The 20,781-nt window shown below is 43.3% G+C and overlaps 1 protein-coding gene across 1 annotated transcript in view; it reads right to left on the reverse strand.

Moving 5' to 3' along the window:
• kirrel3a (kirre like nephrin family adhesion molecule 3a) overlaps window positions 1–20,781 on the reverse strand; it is a 219,103-nt gene that overhangs the window by 154,080 nt on the left and 44,242 nt on the right. The window lies entirely within an intron of this gene.

Here is a 20,781-nt window from a genome sequence, read left to right on the forward strand (position 1 = left end):
CAGGAAAGTATTCAGTCTGCACCTGACGTTAAAACTGAGTTTAGCGCGAGAAACAGAATCACACACATCAGCAAATCCATCAATGTGTGAATCACTTCTGATATTAATGCACATAAAAATAAAATAAACCCCAAAAACACAGTAAGAAGGACGAAGGTGAAGTTGGCTTCCTATTCGCCAGCTTCTTGTTCTAATTTTCCCGTTCCACCTTAAATGGTGCAGCAGTTTCTGCTGCCTGAAGCTGCACCATTTAAGGTGGAACGGGAAAATTAGAACAAGAGCTGGCGGATGCACCATTTAAGGTGGAACGGGAAAATTAGTTAATTAGTTAATTAGTTAATCTATTATGAATATCTACACAGTTTAAGGAATGCTATAACTTACTGCTACAAAGCATAAATTGTAAACATCATTGTAAACAAATAACTACTACATAAAGTTAAGATCCCCTGAATAGACTATTAAATGAAATAAGCTTAATATAAAACCAGAGGAAAAACACATCGACAGGTTCTCTGTGCCTCATTAACCACACGGCCATATCTAAACATCACACAAACAATACTCATCACACAAACATGAGCGTGGATCACTGCGTTCCCTCCATTATATAATCCTATCCCTGTTTCTGAGAGCAATATTCCTGAAATAGTGTAATTTTGGACAGTATCTTTCTTAAACTGCCACTCTGTAATGGTACTGAATGCAGCCCAGCAGCGATGTTGACTGCCCCAAAATGGCGGTGCCGTTGACTTGCCTGGCTGGATCCAACGCAGCATCTCGGTATGTATTTCTATGCTCTCACCCCCCATAGCGTTACTGCTTGAACCAAAAAAGCAATTAGAATCGACCTGCACTATTTAGAAATGTTCCTACAACCTAGCTAAATCTGAAAGTGGATTGAGGGGGGTACATTCACCCCTGTCTCCAGTAGAAAATGAGCCTTGCAGTCTTTGGGCAGCATGTGGCACAGCTGGAGCTGGGTCTCATATTCTGGGGGCACCTCAGGTAGCTGCTTTTATTTGGTGCACTCACAGAGGATGGCGTTCGCTCTTTAAACACCCACACTGCTACACGTTCAAACCCTCCACTGCCACTGCACAAGCTAACAGCTACTGTAAAAAGTTGGATCAATAAGAGTTTACTCTTTGGTCACTCTGCTTTGTGCATTTAGAGAATTCCATGCTTTTAGTACCTGAATGACAGTATGAATTACTTTGGCCCTGCATCCTACTTTCAGAGGAAAGAAACCACCACGAGAACAACAGAACAAAGTAGCTCTCTGAAAATCACCCTAATGTAGATTTTTAGCACTAATGTGTCCTTCAGAAGCAAGCATTAAATTTTAGACATGAAAGCTTTCAGGTATTCTTTCATCATGCAAAAGTAAGGTCCATTGAACTATGTCAGGGACAAGAAGGAGAAGATTCTTACAAAAATATACGTTTTCCAGTTCACCAGAAGAGCCAGCCAGCGGAAGCAGGCCATAAGAAAGAAAGATGCAAGGAGAGGGTGGATGGCAAATAAGCATGCAGCCATCCGCCACTCTGAGCTACTGCGCTAGGCACGTCGCGTTCAGCCTGTAGAGAGGCCGCTGACACACACAGACATGCGCGAGGCATGCACGAACGGACACACACTCAGACAAACAGAATCTCAGACTTTCATCTAGCGACTGAAGCGCCTACTCTAAACGCACTCTCGCTTCCCTCTGTACTAAACGTCTGGAGATGGGGAGCGGAGCAGAAAGCCTGGTGCTTTTGCATCTGAATGTACTTTTAAGCGTCCCTCCCTGCAGACCCCGAATGCAGATGGGTATCTTTTAGCTAAGGGCATGCCTGATGAGTACAAGACCACATGCGGGGGACTCTTCCTGTGAGGACTCGCTCCACAGCCTCTTAGGTTTCACTACCATCACTGACATTTCCATTTCCAAACCCACAAAAATGCTCTGCGGTAAAAATCTTCACTACGTCAAACACAATGCTCGGAGAGACTTATGGTCCACTGCTTTGGTTCAAAGCGGCAGTCCGATGAAGGCTTTCTGTGTCGCGTAGATGCCATACCACAATGAGCATTAGGCTACTCCAAGAAACAACTAAACTAAGGAGCACTGGTTTGCATAGTAAGCTTAAACCGCCTTAGTTGTGTAAACCTCCTAAGATGTCACTGTGATTCCTTGACACTTTGGCCCAGTCCCATTTCTTATTTTCACCCCTAGCCCTTGTTTTCGAGTGTTACTTTGCCCCTTGGAACTGAATTAAGAGGTAGTGGTTGAAATCTTCCCCTATGAAATGGGACCCTCAAATAAAAAAGAGCATCACTTCATTAACAGCTACTAGCGCTGCTCTGTAGGCAACCCTGCCAGTCTGCAGTGACAGCAGAGGAGGGTAAAGTTCAGCAGCCTCACTGCTGGGCTTTAGAATCGTATGCCTTCAAAGGGGGGGGGGCAATTATTTATTATCGCCCACCCATAATTCTTCAGTGATATGAAGCTGAAGTCAGATATTCTCCAGCTTCTTGTTCAAATTTTCACCTTCCACCTTAAATTGAGCGGCAGTTACATTCTGGTGCTTTAGGCGTCAGAACTGCTGGACTATTAGCTTGCTAGCTAGCTACTGAGACATCAGTAGTCTATTAGCGATTTTTTACGCTTGTTATGAAGTAAAGGACCATAATACACTGAAACATCATTAAACTAAGATAATACAGTGGTTATTGTATTTTTAACAGAGAATATTCTCACATTTGTGGGTTCCTTTGATCACTTTTTTTTTCACAATGCTCCGTTTGAAGTGTGACTCTGAAAACCTCTGTTTGGAAGGGCCATCTCAACAAAAATCGGGACACCCTAACCCTAGACGTGAATGCGCAGAACGGAGGGCTAAGGGCTACGTGTTAGAGGTGAGGGGTGAAACAGGACTGGGCCTTTATCTCTGGTCTGTTTGTGGGCCCACAGCTCCTCACTCTCATAACTACAGAACTGACAGATTCATAGTAGTTCCTGAACAGTACATCTTAAGATTCATAACCGAATAATAACTGAATAAAAAACCTAAATTCCAGCAGATGACAGGACAAGCATGAAAAAACAGCTGTTTGATTATTAAAAACTCTAGAAAACAGTGGTTTTCATGCTACGCGCCTTGGCCCCTCAGCGGGCTGTGGTGGTACTGATAGGGGGCTGCTGGCCATTCATTTTTGGGGTTATTTTTTTGGATACAATACAGACATTTAACCAAACGTAATTTTATACGACAAATATTGTTGGTGCTAATTATTCGCAAAAATAAAACGTCATATTTAGGTCGAGCTCATTAACTGTTCTGGTCATGTTTATATTTTCAGTGCAAATATCTTCAGTGTAAAAACAATTTTATGGAATTCATCCATCATGGATAAGAGGTTGAAATTGATTTATTCAGCACTTACTGATTTAAACAGGATCCTGATAATAGTATATGATCAGTATATTCTTATTAATACTTGTTTTTGCTCAAAAGTAGTATTAGTGTTACTAACAGTTTGTGACCCAAACAAAAAATTACATCAATGAATTTCTGCCTTTGTTAGATCATATTCTTTGCATATCAAAATAAATGTGATAACATGGAGAAATTATGTTATTAAAGCAAATTAAAAGGAAGAAATAGACCTAATGTCCATTCTAAGAGACGGCGCTGAAACTGTCTCAGAGACGGTTCCTGTTGTCTTCCGGAAAGAAGCACAGACTGTTATTACAGCCACTACTCATGCAGTACTGCCCCTATTTGCGCTTTGCTCACAGCAGGCTGAGAACGACCCTTGCCCTCTTGAGATCGCTCGCGCTCATTCCCACCTCCGCCGCACCCTCAAACTCATCTGCTGCCGTCTGGCCAGTCTCACAGGTGCTCTGTGGCGGCGATGGTGCTGTAGAGATAACACCAGCACCTCAGAGGCAATAACAGGCTTGTGTCCCTCTGGCCTGCTGTCAGCCCCCCCTTCCCCAAATACCCACCATCTTCTGAGCCTCCTTCTCCCAGGAGGCTGGAAGTAACGCGCTGCCAGGCTTGCACCATCTGACAGCTTCATCAGCGTTGTGCACACCTGTCAGGGCAGCTGAGTGTGCAGGCTAGCCCTTTCCCCCCCGCCACTGCAGAGCCCATTACAATAAAGCCCAGTCAGCCTCCATCACACCCGCAGCCGCACGCAGCCCAGGCCGCCGCCTAATTACCACACGCTACGGGCCGGCCGGGGGAAATTACTTACTTCCTCCGAATTTAAGGTTATACGGCAGCCCATTGTTAAGGGGCGTGAGAGGGCAATATGTGATGTGGCATGTGCATAAATGACTTGGAAACTCAATACAGTTCTAATTTCATTATTCCACATTTGCATAATGACCACACCACTGGGTGATATTATGTTACCTGTTGTTAGCGAGATAAGCCTTCCCTTAGTGTGAAAGTATGAAATTGCATTACACTTTTGCATGTTGCTTCCCTAGCACTTACAAAAAGGAAAAGTTTGCTTCTTTTTGGGAATGTTTGTCCAATTATCTCCCCACAGTTAATCAACCCAGCCATGGCTGCATTTGTGAAGTAAATGTTGCAAAGTTGCACAACCTTTAGGCAAAAATCTGATTCAACTTAATGAGAAATGGTAGCAACTCAGGTGAAGATATCTAAATTATCCACATGAGACATTCACAAAGATAATGTTGAGTTAGGTTACAGTGCTACCCTAGAGAGAGAGAGAGAGAGAGATAGATAGATAGATAGATAGATAGATGGATAGTACAAGGCAACGAAATGCAGTTAGCATCTACCAGAAGTGCAAATAGTAGCAATAGTGCAAAACGAACGGTGGAAATGTGCAATAACAGGCATAAACATGACGTGTCTATGAAATATACAACTATATAAACAATATATGCACAATTATAAATATATCTATGAATGTGCATATATATATATATATATATATATATATATATATATATATATATATAATATATATATAGTATGTTACTTTGTTACTTACTGTTAGAGTAAGCACTTGTGTTGTATTCTATATACAGTGAACTGCTGTATGGAAATGCAAGGGATAATAAATAATAACTAAATATTGTGCAACATACAAGCATGAGTATTAGTGGAGTGGTGTGGAGTTCAGAAGGGGTGATGGTGGAGGGAAAGAAGCTAGAGCTGAGCCAACTGGTTCTGCATCTGCTCCCAGATAGGAGGAGGTTAAACAGTGTGTGGCTGGGGTCGGAGGAGTCCTTGATGATGCTGCACGCTCTGTGCACACAGCGCTACCAAGCTGGACTATGTTGTTGTAGCTAATCCAGAAAAGGCAGGATGGAAACAACACAATACCTGCACAAAGGTATGTGGACACCTAATTATCAAGTTAGGTGTTTCAGCCACATCCACTGCTGTATAAAGCATCAAAATATATAAATATAAGTGTCAAGCACATAGCCATGCAGTCTCCATAGACATACACTGGCAGCAGAATGGGTTGTACTGAAGAGCTCAGTGACTTGGCACTGTCATAAGATGCCACCTTTGCCACAAGTCAGAAATTTCTGCCCTGCTAGATTCGCCCTGGTCAACTGTAAGTGCTATTACTGCGAAATGCAAGTGTTTAGGAGCAACAACAGCTCAGCCATGAAGCGGTTGACAACGCAAACTCACAGAGCGAGGCTGCTGAGTGCTGAGGCGAGTAGCATGTAAAAATCGCACATCCTCTGTTGCATCACTCACTACAGAGTTTTAAACCACCTCTGGAAGCAACATCAGCACAAGACCTGTGCGTCTGGAGTTTTATGAAATGGGCTTCCATGGCCAAGCAGCTGCACATAAGCCTAAGATCGCAATGCACAATGCCAAGCGTCGGCTGGAACGGTGTAAAGCACACCGCCACTGGACTCTGGAGCAGTGGAAATGTTTTCAGGAGTGATGAATCACGCTTCTCTATCTGGCTCAATCTGGATTTGGCAAATATCAGGAGAACACTACCTACCAAAATGCATAGTGTCAACAGCAAAGTTTGGCAGAGGAGGGATAATGGGCTGTTTTTCAGGGTGTGGATTTGTCTCCTTAGTTCCAGTGAAGGGTGATGTTGATGCTACAGCCTACAAAGACATTTTAGACCATTATGTTTCCAACTTTCTGGTAACAGTTTGGAGAAGACCCTTTCCAAACAAAGCGAGCTCCATAAAGACATGGCTTGATGTCTCTTGTGTTGAGGAATTTCAATGACCTCCACAGAGCCCCTGACCTCAACCCTAACGAAACACCTTTGGGATGAACTGGAATGCTGATTGCCAGCCACGCCTTCTCGTCCATCAGTGCCTGACCTCACAAATGCTCTTTTGACTGAACAGGCCTCTCCTGGACTCAGATTGCTGTGGCATCTCTCTTAGCAGGTTCCAGTCCTAAAAAGTCTGCTTTTGAAGCAAGAACAAATTGCAAATTGTGACCAGAAAGATCAAATGATGTAATTAGCATATTTTCAAGCAGAAGAGAAATGTGCTCACTGACTTATGAATATGCAACAGGTAACAAATCTGAGTTTAAAAAAGAAAAACACCGCATCTACTTGCCTTCACTCAGCTGTGACATATGCAGTCTTTGTTTAATTTATGCAATCTTAGAACCAAGAATTAGTCATAATAATCTTGATCACTGAAGTTATATGCAACTGTATATTCACTTGTGTCAACATTTGGTGAGAGACGAATTTGATGGACAGGTGAAGAACTTCCCTTAACCCTCTTAAGTGAAATCTGGACCATAATAACAGCTGCCAGTCTGGCACAGATTCTGACTATTTCTTTATGCGTCTCGCTACAGTTACTTGAGAAGTACATTTATTTTTAACCAAGGCGCTATTAAGAAAAGGGAGGCATCAACGTAGTGCAACCTGTAGAACAGAAACATGTGTATATATCCTTAAAAGCATGGCTAAATACAAAGGGCGTACAAAGACCGTTAGAAAACGGAAACTAGAGAAGCTCAACAGGTCCGCCGAGCAGAGAACTGTGCACCGCGATGGTGTCTGATCCACCACATTAGCTTGTTATGTTTACTCAACACACAGGACCGAGGCTCCATCATTTATGAAGAGAAAAAGCCAAGCATCATCCTCACATTACCGCTTTCGCTCCCCTCCATTTAGCAGGCCTCTGCCACTGTGTATTTTCTTTTTGAATACTATATTCAATGGATGAGAGTGCTGGTAGTCTGCTGAAAGGCAGTGGGATGCCACACTTGCCTTGTTCATTATGGCTGTGGCTGTACTACCGCAAAAGCATACCTCATTAGACACTGACAAAATGCGTACCGACACTTTTTGCAGTGACTTTTTCTACGAGACAGTACATCCGTAGGCATTAACACATCTACTGATTGTGTTCCATTTTCTTTTTGGATGATGACTCATGAGTTAACGCTGCTTACAGTCAACCCGATATATCCTTAGAAAAAACTCCACCCACCCTACTGCTTGCCAAATCTAATTGAGCGCTACCCGGTCAATTGTTCTGCATTTTAAATTCATAACTAAGTAGGAATTAAATAATCAAAGCATAACATTATGACCACCTCCTCGATTCTACGCTCATCGTCCATTTTATCAGCTCTTTGTAGTTCTACAGTTACAGACTGTAGTCCATCTGTTTCTCTGCATACTTTGTTGGCGTGGTCAGGACCCCCATGGACCCTCACAGAGCAGGTACTATTTGGGTGGTGGATCATTCTCAGCACTGCAGCAACACTGACATGGTGGTGGTGTGTTAGTGTGTGTTGTGCTGGTACGAGTGGATCAAACACAGCAGTGCTGCTGGAGTTTTAAACACATTAGTGTCACTGCTGGACTGAGAATAGTCCACCAACCAAAAATATCCAGCCAACAGCGTCCAGTGGGCAGCGTCCTGTGACCACTGATGAAGGACTAGAGGATGACCAACACAAACTGTGCAGCAGCAGATGAGCTATCGTCTCTGACTTTACATCTACAAGGTGGACTGACAAGGTAGGAGTGTCTAATAGAGTGGGCAGTGAGTGGACACAGTGTTTAAAACCTCCAGCAGCACTGCTGTGTCTGATCCACTCAGTACCAGCACAACACACACTAACACATCACCACCACGTCAGTGTCACTGCAGTGCTGATGATCCACCACCCAAATAGTACCTGCTCTGTGAGGGTCCGTGGGGGTCCTGACCACTGAAGAACAGGGTAAAAGGGGGCTAACAAAGTATCAGAGAAACAGATGGACTACAGTCTGTAACTGTAGAACTACAAAGTGCACCTATATAGTAAGTGGAGCTGATCAAATGGACAATGAGTGCAGAAACAAGGAGGTGGTTATACTGTTATGCCTGATTGGTGTATAACAGTGTACAATTTGAAAAATGTGCCTAAAGGCATTAAAATACAGTACAGTTTTTGTTGCACAGTCGTGCGAGGCAGTTGTCAACATGGCCATGAATCCTACAGTGTGGCTTGTCTGCTCCAGCAGCCCAGGAAATCCTTTGATATATGCGGGATTTTAAGGTCAACTTGAACTGTGTTGGGGATTAGCTTGGAATCCAGCACATCCATTTTGGGTCAACAGTGCCAAAATACTAATTAGCATCCTGTGGCTGCCAACGGGACATTATGACTGGCGCTGCAACTGGCTCTATTGTGGAGTTTAAAAAAAAACACCCTAAAAACAACCTGCCAGTGTTTGTGTTGTTTTTCTTTTTGTTTGGGTGCACCTGCTTAGGCATTGTGCTGCGGCTGGAAAGCTGCGGTTCACACGCTCACCCGCTTGCGCTCCGCAGGCGGCCCCCACACCGCTCCCCCGGCTCCGAGTGGCCGGGGAGGTGAAGGTGCGGGACAGCGACGGGGCGATCCGCTCTGAGCAGCTGCTATCAGCCTGGAGCAGGAGTCAACGTGGACCCCCTGCCTGCCAAGCCTTCGAGTGCTCTCACCTCGGAGACAGCTGAATCCTGGCAGCTACGGCAAACCTAGCATTACCTCAGCAGCTGGGTCCATGAATGGTTGCAATTACAGCCATTAGGTTGCTTAATTAACAGATTGCTGTCAGCCTGAAAAAAAAACACACACCCCCCCCCCCCCCTTCCTGGTCCCCATGCCCTTTCAGAAGGCTAAGCGTTAAGTATCGCTTTGCTTCTCTGCTTTAGCATACGGCTTCATTTCCAACGTAATGAAATTTCAACACCTTTGCTGGGCTTACCAGCTGTATACTAGCATGCAAGAAATTATAAAACATAATTCTTCTTATATAATTAAGGTTTGCACATCAGGTCATTAAACCTAAAATGGAAACCACACAAAATCAACCTGACGAAACCATCAGAATGCCTGGCCAATAGCCTGCCCACTCTGCCATGGAGCTGAAAGATGAATTGTTTTATTATAAAATCACGTGTAACCCTTGTGTGGTGTTCAGGTCTGTGGGACCCATTTTCAATGTTTACCAAAAGAAAAAAATGAAACGATTTGTTATTATTTCAAGCTCAGATTTCTTGGCTCATTTTCTGTGAAGAATATAAAATAACCCATTTTCAGCGTCTTCACTCTGTTCACCCCCCACACATTTATATTCCACATGTGGTGCTGGGCTGAACCCGCGGGGAGTAAAAGTATGGAGGTGCTGTGTCCTTCACTCTGTTCTCCTCCTACGTGGCCTACTGTTAGTGTGTGTGTGTGTCTGTGTTTGTATATATGTGTGTGTGAGTGTGTGTGTGAGAGAGGTGGACTACACGGACAGGCTGCTGACTGGCTACAGCTGCTAATGGAGAACCCCTACGCTGGACACTTGCGATATTTTAAACATCTGGTATTCTTATATAAACTGTTATGGCTGTATTGATTTAAAAAAACAATAATGTGGTTGGTCAACCAGACCACTGAGTAACAAACACATCAACAACACACAAGTGTTAACCAGTTAAATGGTCAGGGCCAAAGTTTTATTACACACTCCTGCACTCTTAAAAATTATGGTTCTTCAAGGGATCTTTAGTAAAGAAAATGGTTCTACATAGAAACATGAACAGAGAACCTTTTATATGATTAAAGGGTTCTTTGCATCATGACATGGATGGAGAATGTGCTGTAGACAGTTCTATATAGAACCTTTTTGAAAAGGGTTCTATAAAGCACCCAAACGGTTGTTCTGTTATTACAAGCTTGACATTGTAACAATGGCAGAACCCTTTTTGGTGCTATATAGAAACCTTTTCAAAAAGGTTCTATATAGAACCATCTACAGGTTCTATACAGGGTCAGAAAAACCCTTTCATGATGCAAAGAACCCTTTAATCATGCAAAGGGTTCTTTGAGTGTACATGGTTCTATATAGAACCATTTTCTTTACTAAAGAACCCTTAAAATACCATCTTGTATAACCTAAGAGTAGCTCAACCAGTTTGCATCAAAGCCCCTGTAGTTACTGAATAATAAGCCTTAATATGTAATAAGCCTGCGGCTTTAAGGGGTTAAGAGAGTGCAGAGCTTGTGAACTGCCTGTAGATAAAGTAGACCAATCAGAGGCGACCAAACCAACATGTGTTGTGACATCACAACCACATCTTTCTGGTAGTCTGGCACATCATATTCAAGCCAGAAAAAGTGGATATTCTGGTCTTCTTGGCAAAAACACAGGCCTGAACCTCAATTTCTAGAAAATTATTGCAGTTGCAATATTAGACAGAACAATCACAAATAGATATTGTCTCCAAATCATGCCCCAAAATCCCGCCCACTTTACCAGACAGATGTATACTCACTCATCGACAAGCATCATCTTTTAGTTGGTTACTCACCAAAGAGAAGTGGGCCTTCTATTTTTACATCAGTGCTTTTTTCCCTCAAAAAAATCCCGATTTCTCCAGCTTTAGCCCAACACTGCCCTCCTCACAGCTCCAATACCTCATTAAACCACTACTAACGGGTTTGTAATGAACTTTTAATTACTACTTCATACCTAAGGGAGACAACAAGGGCGGAGAGCTGCTCTACGAGACTGATGTCTCACAACAGTTAATCAGAAATGGCAGCGTATGGCTATACTTCATCCGCTTTTTCAAAGACCCACAAACACTGCCTGACAAGGGAGCTCTTAGCGGCATCTGCGCGCTGACAAATCTGAAGAAAGCAAGCAGGCTTTTGATAACCTCTCTCCGTTACAGCTCGGTTTCCCTGCACAATCCACAGTCCCTGACCGAGCCAAACCAAGCGGCTCAACAGTAAAAATAATTATGATATTCTCTTCTTTATCTTCTCGATGAACCGGAGGGCAATCTGCACTTCCATCCAGCCAAAACAACCATCTCTGAACTGTTACCACACAGCCAAGCATCACGCAGCAAAGCGCCAGTCAACACAGCTAAAAAGCCTGTCCAAGATGCGGACATTACGATTGCGTACAAGACGTGGACAAGAGGAAGAACAGTGTGCCCTCTCGGTGTCATTTCCTCAGCATGCGGCACTTATCTGGCCCTTATCGGCACTACTTTTTAATTGAATCTCGAATTTCGAATTAGTATTCAGCATCGGCGAGCATGACATATTCGGGCTATGCGTCTGAGCCTGGGCAGGAGGTGCAATTTAAACATGATTACCACGCTGCCTCATTGGCATCGCCTGCTGAGACTGCCCCCATCCCACACACCCCCACCCCCACCCCCGCCTCAAATCCCTTCTGATAGTGACCTGAATCTCAGAGTGGGGAGTAGCCTCCCCTGTGAAGAGGATGAAAACATATCTCCAGCCCCTCTCCAGTTAATTACAATACACAAGGCTATTTATGTCAATATTTGTATGCCGGCCACATGGCCAATTAGCAGAGAAAGCAGCGTTCCAGGCGGGCCGGGGCTGATAGGCTCTCCGATGCGCAGATGAGGGGAAAGGTGATCTCTTAGGTCATCCCAACCTGGAGAGACGTCAGATTTCGCCAGAATGCAGAGATGCCCACCACTCCAGTGATCTTCTAAAAGGCCAAAGAAATGGCATGTACGGGCCGACCGATGTATCAGTTGGCACATATTGTGGCCGTGCAAATTTATCAGTATTGGCAAAAATCTGATAACAACTCATATCATTCAAGAGACCAGAAGCAGAAGAAAGGCCAGCAGCATACGTAAAAGCAAAAGACAAACACCTGGCTAGCAAACTCAACATGCAGCCTTACATTACTGTATTTTTACGTCTTTAAACATAAACTACTGTTCCTCCAAATACTAAACATGTTGAGAGCAAATGAATTAAGGTATTTTAGCTACATTTACTTAAATTGATAAACACGGTTCTTATTACTAATTATATATTAGTAAACACTAAATATACAGTACATAGTACTGAGTGAGTATCAGTATCGGCCGATACTAAAGGCATCGTAAGGGAAAAAGTGGTATCGGTGCATCCCTACTCAAAACATCATTATAATTCAAATAACAGAAGCATCTAAAATGCACCCAAGCCTAACTGTGAGTGTAAAAACATAATTAGAACTGATGAAAAATAAATAAGAGCTAATTAACACAAACCAACAAGCCACTAAGAATTCCAGGAAGCTTCTTTGTGACCAGAGCACACCAAGACTACAATATTTAGATTATTTAGGCTTCGTACATATTTAGGCTAGGTTTTTTTGCCTTAATGACTTCAGTAATTGACAGTCGGTTGACAACTGACTATAATGTCAGTCAGTAAATCACTAAATTTTTTGGTCACATTAAACACAAGTTTTCTTAGCCAACGTTGTTAGTTAGAAAGGTTTTTTGGTTCCTTAAAATCACTATTGGTCAGTGAAATTCCACAGCAGCCAAGTCCTGGCCATGGTCAAAGTCCAAAGTGCAAGCAAAGGCTCGTCTTTTCCTTAGCGGAAAAGGTACACAGGCGTTTTGAGGCGCTGAAAGGGAAAATCAATAAGAGACTTCTTCAAAGTCAAAACTCTTTGCTCCAAATTCTCTGAAATGCAATAAGCTGAATTACCAGCACCTTGACCCGCTCTGTTTTCAGACTCTACCTCTATAACAGGGCTGCTGTTTGGAACACACAGAGAACTGGGCTGGGTGCTGCACAAAGCGTTTGACAATACACATCTGTTGCCTCTATGGAAGCTGCCACTGCTTATGCAGCAGCGGGCCTGAGGCAGGCTTGGCGTGGCACTGCTGTCTGGCCGGCCTGCAGCCTGTAGCCGTGGCATGCTCTGGCCACGGTCAGCTCTGCTCACATCAAAGCCTGGAGACACTGCTGATGCACACCTTCAGACATACACATACAGGTTTGCAGCCGGTTCAAAGTCAGGCAGGTGACTGCAACAGCATAATGGCACAGGAGATGGCCTCATTTCCTGTCACATCTCCAAAAGTGAAGGCGAGAAATGAGGTCCAAAAAGTATCCTGGCTGAGAACACCGAGGGGGGGTTATGGACACCCCTCCCCTACTCCCTCTCGGCTCTCCTCAGTGTTTATATTAATGCTCATGTAGCTTCGCCACATGAGTGACAGAGATCTCTCCCACTCATTTCGGTTTTAATGAGGAGAGAGGGAAGAACACGGAGAGCGCTGCACAAATGGTCCCGTCCTGTCAGTCACGGGGCCATCAGTGTGACAACATCACATGCCTTCTAGCTGACAGCTGAGTGGGGTAGGTCATGTTAGCCCTCTCAAAGCTGTCCTGGGTAGAAGGTTGTCTGTGCCTGGGTCACAGCTACCCCCCCCACCCCCACCCCACCCCATCAGAGATTGCTCATTACAGAACCTACCTCCTCGTCAACTTAACCCTGCTGGCCCAATCATTGCCAAACTCCATGAGTGCAGAGATGTTCTAAATATCTGTGGCCTTGTGGCATCGGATATAAGGCTTACTCAGTGTGCTATTGTTAGAGGCACTGTCAAGTGGAGTCTCAGTGGCCAAGCATAAACTTTGTACCACTCACATATTGACCCATGCTTAAAATTATGATTAATTATGGAATATTATTGTTTTTAAGGCTGATTTTTGGGAAGGATTGTTCCCTGCTGAAAAAGGACCATCAGAACCCATTAGGATTAAAACCTAATGGTTTTGCTTTCTAATGAGAATTGGCTTGGTTTCCGCATGGTTTCCATAGAGACCACTAGGAACCCATCAAGGATCCCGTTAGGAAACCATGAAATGCATGTGTTCACCTGTTAAACCATTAGGGTCCTTTACATTGTTATATCAACCCATCAAAAAAAAACAAAGCACAACAGAAACACCATGGTTTCTATGTTTTTTTCAGCAGGGTTGGAAATACCAACTATGCCTGTGAACTGCTGTTTGGGCCAGCTGTTGTAGCGATGATAGTCAGGAACTGATGTGTGAGTCCCTCGGGGCTTAAGGGGTTACGTTAAGATAATGCATGTAAATTCTATGATATGCATACGCCAGCTGTTTCACTCCAACGCTGCAAGAGTTAATGTGACACTGTTGACTTTTTCATATAGGTCTAAGCCGATGATCCTCTGGGCATAGAATTTATTAACAGTCTAAGTACAGAGCTTTAACTCTTATTGACAAACACCGAACTCCGACTGAACAGCTCAAACAGTGTGCTCGTGCTAACACACCTGCCACGCTGCCTTTATCACTTATAGCTATAAATATCTAACCGCGCTTTTCATATCCTCTTTAACACATTTTAAATAGGCGTGGGCACATCTAGGTAGATGTCAGGTGTGGTTTATAATGGAGAAATTGATTTTTCATTGGAGCATTTACACAGCAGTGCTAACAGGCAAGGCCTTGTGGCACAGGAAGAAAAAGAGGTGGTTTCACTTTTCGGTATCATATAGACACGCAACAATAAAATTCCCCCAAATGAAAAGAGGACTTAAGCAGACTAAGCTGTTAAGATGTCAATTGTGTATCATACATTAGTACTCGCTCCCCTTTGGGTTATAACCAGCCACCTGGGAGCAGCTGTATCAGGGGAGCCGCTCAGCCACGTGGAGAATTGCGAAGCGAAAAACACTGTTCATTACGGCCGCGGTGTAAAACTCTCCCGCCCTGAATATGGCCATGCTCTCTCAAGTGGAAAATGAATATGTGTAGCAACCGCGAATATTCACCAACACGCTCTCTTCCTCGCCTCTCCACGACCGTCCCTTCATCAGCGTGGAGGGCCACGCACACCTGGACAAGCTGCACCGCATTTCTGAATTCTGCATCTGCGCATAATTAAAGACTGCCATAATTAACCAAACAGATCCGCGCGTCCCAGACAGGTCCGACAAGCCCCGTCAACAAAGACGACATTTGTAAACCCTCGGAAACAAAGTTGAGAGCGTTGACCGTAAAGGGAAAAATCCTTCTGAGGCTGGTTAAACAGGGCTGGACAAAGAAAAGGCATGAAAAAAGCTGACAGAAACGCTGTGAGCAGAGACAGAGTGCTAACCACTCAGCAGGGCAGGCAAAAATAGTACTTTTCTCCCCCTTTGTTTGTGTGGCAATCTGCATTCTAGGGAGAGACTCTTATTAAGTACATCGGATGCAAATGAGGAGGCAGAGAGAGACACACTGCTATGGTACTCCCTGCTATACAATCAAAAGAGCCTTGGCTGGCGTTCTCGTTCGTTTAACCCGCTTCAGTGCGTTTTCATTAGCAGCCTGCGCTTCCGCCACTGCCTCCTCCCGCTATCATCAACACAAAAACAGAATTGGCAGACTCAGATGCTCCTGCTACTTTTGTTTGTCAACGGCGAGGACAAAAACGGGTTTGAGAAAGCCGGTCCAGGCCTAAAAATAACTGAGCCGAGTTTTCCCAACGCTCTACAGCAATCTATTGTGTTTTCCTCATCACAGGGGGTGATTTTTTTTTGGTACACAAGCCTGCACCATACATTATTAAAAATAAGGATTCCTAAATGAGCGCACGGTTCTTGGAAAGACCTTTTATTGGTACGGAAAAAAGATTCTGAAATGGTTCTGAAACCATCTATTGAAGGGATGTTAGTGGTTCTTCTGTGGCGTCGCTCCAAAGAACCATTTTGGCACCAATATTGTTGTTTTGGTAAAGCAGTTGTTCTATCGTATGCGAATGTGTGCACACAAGTCTTACTGACCCTCTAACGAAGGCTCATCCGTTTGACAGGTTTCCGATGTTTACTTGGAAACTACTTTGCGAAGTTTTTCTTCGCTCCTTGAAGAACAGCGCCGGGCCAGAGATAAGAGAAGACGATTCTACCTTCAAGCTGACATCAACCACCACCAGGCCAGCATGGCCCTCCGCCAGCCATGGAGAACAGAGATGAATGAGCTGCGGAGAGATGGCTTTCCTAGATTTCACTTAAGAGAAAGGACGAGGACGTGGAGGGCAGAGAGAACGGGCTGATGAAAAATACACCTTCCATCAAGAAAGACTGTAGCCCTGAGAAAGGCAGGAGAGTGGAAAGTGCAATCAATTATTTAATTGTGTAGCAAAAAAAAACAGTTAAAACAAGTGAAAGACCTGCAGGAAAGATAGAAAAGATAGAAAATACACTGCTGAACGGTCAACGGATCGTCTATTTGTACATTTGCACTGTGCAAACTCAAACACATTTAACCACTGCTAACTCCGCTTTCCTTATAAACACATAAAATGTGACAGAATACGGCTGCTTTAAATCACTGCTAGTGCCACTTCTTTTCATATGCAAAGCAACCATATCTGAAACGGAAGATTGCACAAATTGCTGCTATTCTCTTGTAGCTATCTTTTGATGATGTGGAGGATAATGCCAGCCAGAAAGAACGTAATTATACCAAAATAATCACCCCTCTCTCATCTGAGAGTAAGCTGTAAAGCAAGAGATAAACTAAAACAATATTTCAGATTGGGGAATTAAAAAAAAAAGTTTCAGATTTAATTTCCATGACAGAGAGAAAGTCATTTAGGAAAAGTACTCGTGTGAGCACTGCTGATGATGACTCATTTGGCCCCCTGAAATCTGAACACTGGAGAAAGATGAAGTAAAGGGCATCATCATACATTATCACTTTGCACCCATGCTAAAAGTAACAGTACTGGAATCTGGAGAAAAGTGCAAAGGAGGTAAAGTAAGACAAAGTAAGGATGAGCAATATGGCAAAAATATCACAATACCAATACTAAATTAACACTAATAAGTGGAAATAGGTAATATGATGATATTTTATTGTTACTGTGATACATTTTGTTATCGAAATAAACAATAAGCTTTTCTAAGCATATCATGGATATCATCAGTGCTTAAAGAGAACTGGCCAACTGTATGTTTCACTACAAACAGAACATAATTAGTCATGTTTAACTGCAGTACGTGAAATAATGAATAAAAAACGATGGGCCTCTTTCATCAATATCTTCCTAAGCTTTTTCTTAAAGGTGTTCTTGAGAAAGGTCCTAAGAAAAAGTCTACATCAGATTCATGATGCGTTCTTAAACCGCAGAACTGTTCACGCCTTTGTGCTGTTGAGGGTGTGCAGATTCTGTTCTTACCTAAGAACCAATCTCAAATAAGATAACAGGTTTTTAGGAGAAATTGATTCATTTTTTTGGATTTTTCCCCAATTTTCTCCCCAATTCAGTTGCATCCAGTTCCACCACTAGTTAGGACTCCCCCAATCACATGATACTACCAGCACTAGGAAGGTGAGGCTAGCACAGGCTTCCTCCGAGGCCTGTGAAGCGCCATCACATCTTTCCGAACTGCCGCTAACGCAACTTCACTGCACAGCCGAACGCACTCGGAGGAAAGCGCCAACCGCCTGATCTGTTACGTCATCTAACAGACACCTGCACTGGGTAGCAATGCGTTGCACGATAGGGGAGAGAAGAAGGACCATCCTACCCACCCAGAGAGCAAGGTCAGTTGTGTTCTCTTGGACTCCCAGCCACGGACGGCTGTACCATCACCAGGGATCAAACTTGCGATCTCCTAATAATAGGGCTTAGACGGTTGCGCCAATTTCTTCTTATGAATGGTTGGTGAATGAGACCCAGTGTACTCAGTTTTCAATGGCAGTTTTTAAATGTGGCACTATTAATGCATGTACGACAAAATATTGAAACAGTACGATATCTGTTTTCCACGACATCGATACTACTTGTGCTTTCTTTTGACCAGTTTGCTGGTTTGTTGTCCTAAAACGGCAGCTGAAGTGAATTCACAGCCTTTGCAACCAGGCTTAGTCAACAAAGAAAACAGCAGGAGTGCTGGGTGCACATACTTTGGCTCCAAATCGAATGAGGACGGAAAGGCTGCTCTGACAAACTGCGCTACCTTGTCGAAAGGTCCTACCGTAGCGCATATTTATCGTTAGCGCTCTACATAAACCTCTAGATGGAATATTTTGATAGCTTAAATCTCTATATCAAAGAAAAACTATCAGCAGTATAGACTGGAACTGTCTTCCTATTTGCCAGCTTTTTGTTCAAATTTTCCGGTTCCAGCAGTGCAGCGGTGCAGCAGTTATGTTCTGGCACTTGAGGTTTGAAGTGTTTAGTATTTTTGGGTTTGGTATGATAGTCACAAGAGAGAAATCTTGTGTTTATTAGGATTCGTTCATCTAAAAAAATAAATGACCCTCAATTTTATCTGGCTTTGGTATCAAAAATAGTATCAAATTTCAGTATACTTTAAAGTATCGTATCGAAGTTGATATTTTCATCATAACAACACTAATACGCATTGTGTATTATGAAAATATATATGATACACATTGTAATATTTTTGCAAACCAGTTGGAGAGGGCAAAATGCGCCAACAAAATAGAAGTGCCATATTTTTAAAAGGCCATGACAAACTGAGTAATACAATTTTTACATGTTCACAAAAATACACAATTTAAAAGAGTGAAAAATCTCATTTACATAACTTTCTACTCCAGATGTAGCTAATCAGACAGGTTTGGTGTCCAAATGTTGCTTCTTTAGTTTAGCAAAGGAGCTACGCGGCTATTCGTAATCTGTGGCGTCCAGATGTCTGTCTGACGTCCTAGAATGTGAGTCACGTGGTGTCTAAAACGACCTCAGGGTTCAGCTACACGGTGAAGTTTTGTTCATATTTATAGCTCACAGTAAGTCATACCGAGTCCTTAACCACATCAACAAGTCTGTGAGGCCTTAATTTGACCAGGTAAGAAGTGGGTTTGTCTTCACAGAAAAGATTTAGTTAACTATTGACATCTAGCATTTGTTAGCAACATTAGTCTCATGGCTTCAGTTTAAAACTAACAAAGCAAGGGCTCCCAAGTGGCGCAACCGTCTAAGCGTTGGCCCTGTCATCAGGAGATCGCGAGTTCGATCCCTGGTGATGCTACAGCCATCCGTAGCCGGGAGTCACCCAATGCAATGCTAGTCAGCGCAGGCGTCTGTTAGCTGACGTAACAGATCTGGCGGTTGGCGCTTTCCTCCGAGCGCGTTCGGCTGTCCAGTGACGTTGCGTGAGCGGCAGTTCGAAAAGAAGCGGTGGCGCTTCACAGGTCTCGGAGCTACGCGGCTATTCGCCTGTGCTAGCCTTCACCCTCCTAGCGTTGATAGCATCGTGTGATTGGGGGAGTCCTAACTAGCGGGTGGAATTGGAGACGACTAAATTGGGGAGAAAATCGGGTAAAAATTAAAAAATAAATAAATAAATAAAAAAAACTAACAAAGCAAATTTCGTAAGACGAAATGTGTGTAAACGCCAAATCGTTCCTTTAAAAATCAAACAACTAACAAAAATAAATGAATTAAATCAGATAATGGCATAAAGGGTGGACATCCGGCCCATTACTTGTCACTTTGCAGTTTATGCAGTTACTATTTACAAATTCTCTATCATTAAATCTGTTTTTCTTGCAGTTGTTCGGGGTTCTAGAAGTACACTGTTAGAAATAAAGGTTCTGTTCAGGTACATTTTTCATTCATCAAGGTACAAACAATGTAAATGTTCCCTCAAAGGTACAACAGTGGTTTTAAGGTCTGATTGTGAACCTGAAATAAGTTTTTCCAGGTGAAAAGTTCGTATTTGTACCTTTTCATAACCAAATGTTTTAAAACAGAGCAATAAAATAAAAAGCCTGTTTCATACCCTTTTTTGTCTGAGAATGTACTGACAGCATCTATAACACAGTCAGAATAGTATTGAGTGCTATGATGTACCATGCATTATGATGATAACAACACATGGTCATATTTCCTCTTCCAACTCAAGGTCATTCAACTATCACAGACCGAATCTGTCAAGTTCTGCATTCTTTTAAACTTGGGAAGCGTAAAATACCGAATGATCCGGCGCGCAACGTGCTCATGGAAGTTAAAAATGCTGGGCTGTCTCCTGAGATCTGAGGCTGAGGAAGAGAGAGGCAAGGTAGGCACATTTGGGAGATGATCAGTTAAAATAGCTTTAGCATGTCCTCCATTTACAGCCATATCCACAGCCCGCCCACACACCCCTTAGCACTCACATTCTGTGAAGTGTTAAGATGCACTGGCTTCCGAAGACAGCGAGAGGGAGAGATAGAGAGAGAGAGAGAGGAAGGGAAGGGAAGAAAAGTGTAACACACACGTATTGGCTGGGTCTGCCAAGAAGCTTGCTTTTGATTTCCCTTTCATCCGCTGACCTTCACATGTCAGATCCCAAACCTTCCTGAAAAATGAAGTCTGTTTTCTAACGCAGATGCTGCAGGTCAACACTTACCGATGCCTTCTGCAAAAGAGCCAGAGAGAGCGAGAGAGAGAGGGAGAAAAGGTATCTGACAGGAATAGACTTTCCATGTGGCAGATAGTTTCCTGTCAGTTGGCAAT

This window comes from Colossoma macropomum, unplaced genomic scaffold, assembly GCF_904425465.1.
Source record: "Colossoma macropomum unplaced genomic scaffold, Colossoma_macropomum, whole genome shotgun sequence".
Classification (NCBI taxonomy): Eukaryota; Metazoa; Chordata; class Actinopteri; order Characiformes; family Serrasalmidae; genus Colossoma; species Colossoma macropomum.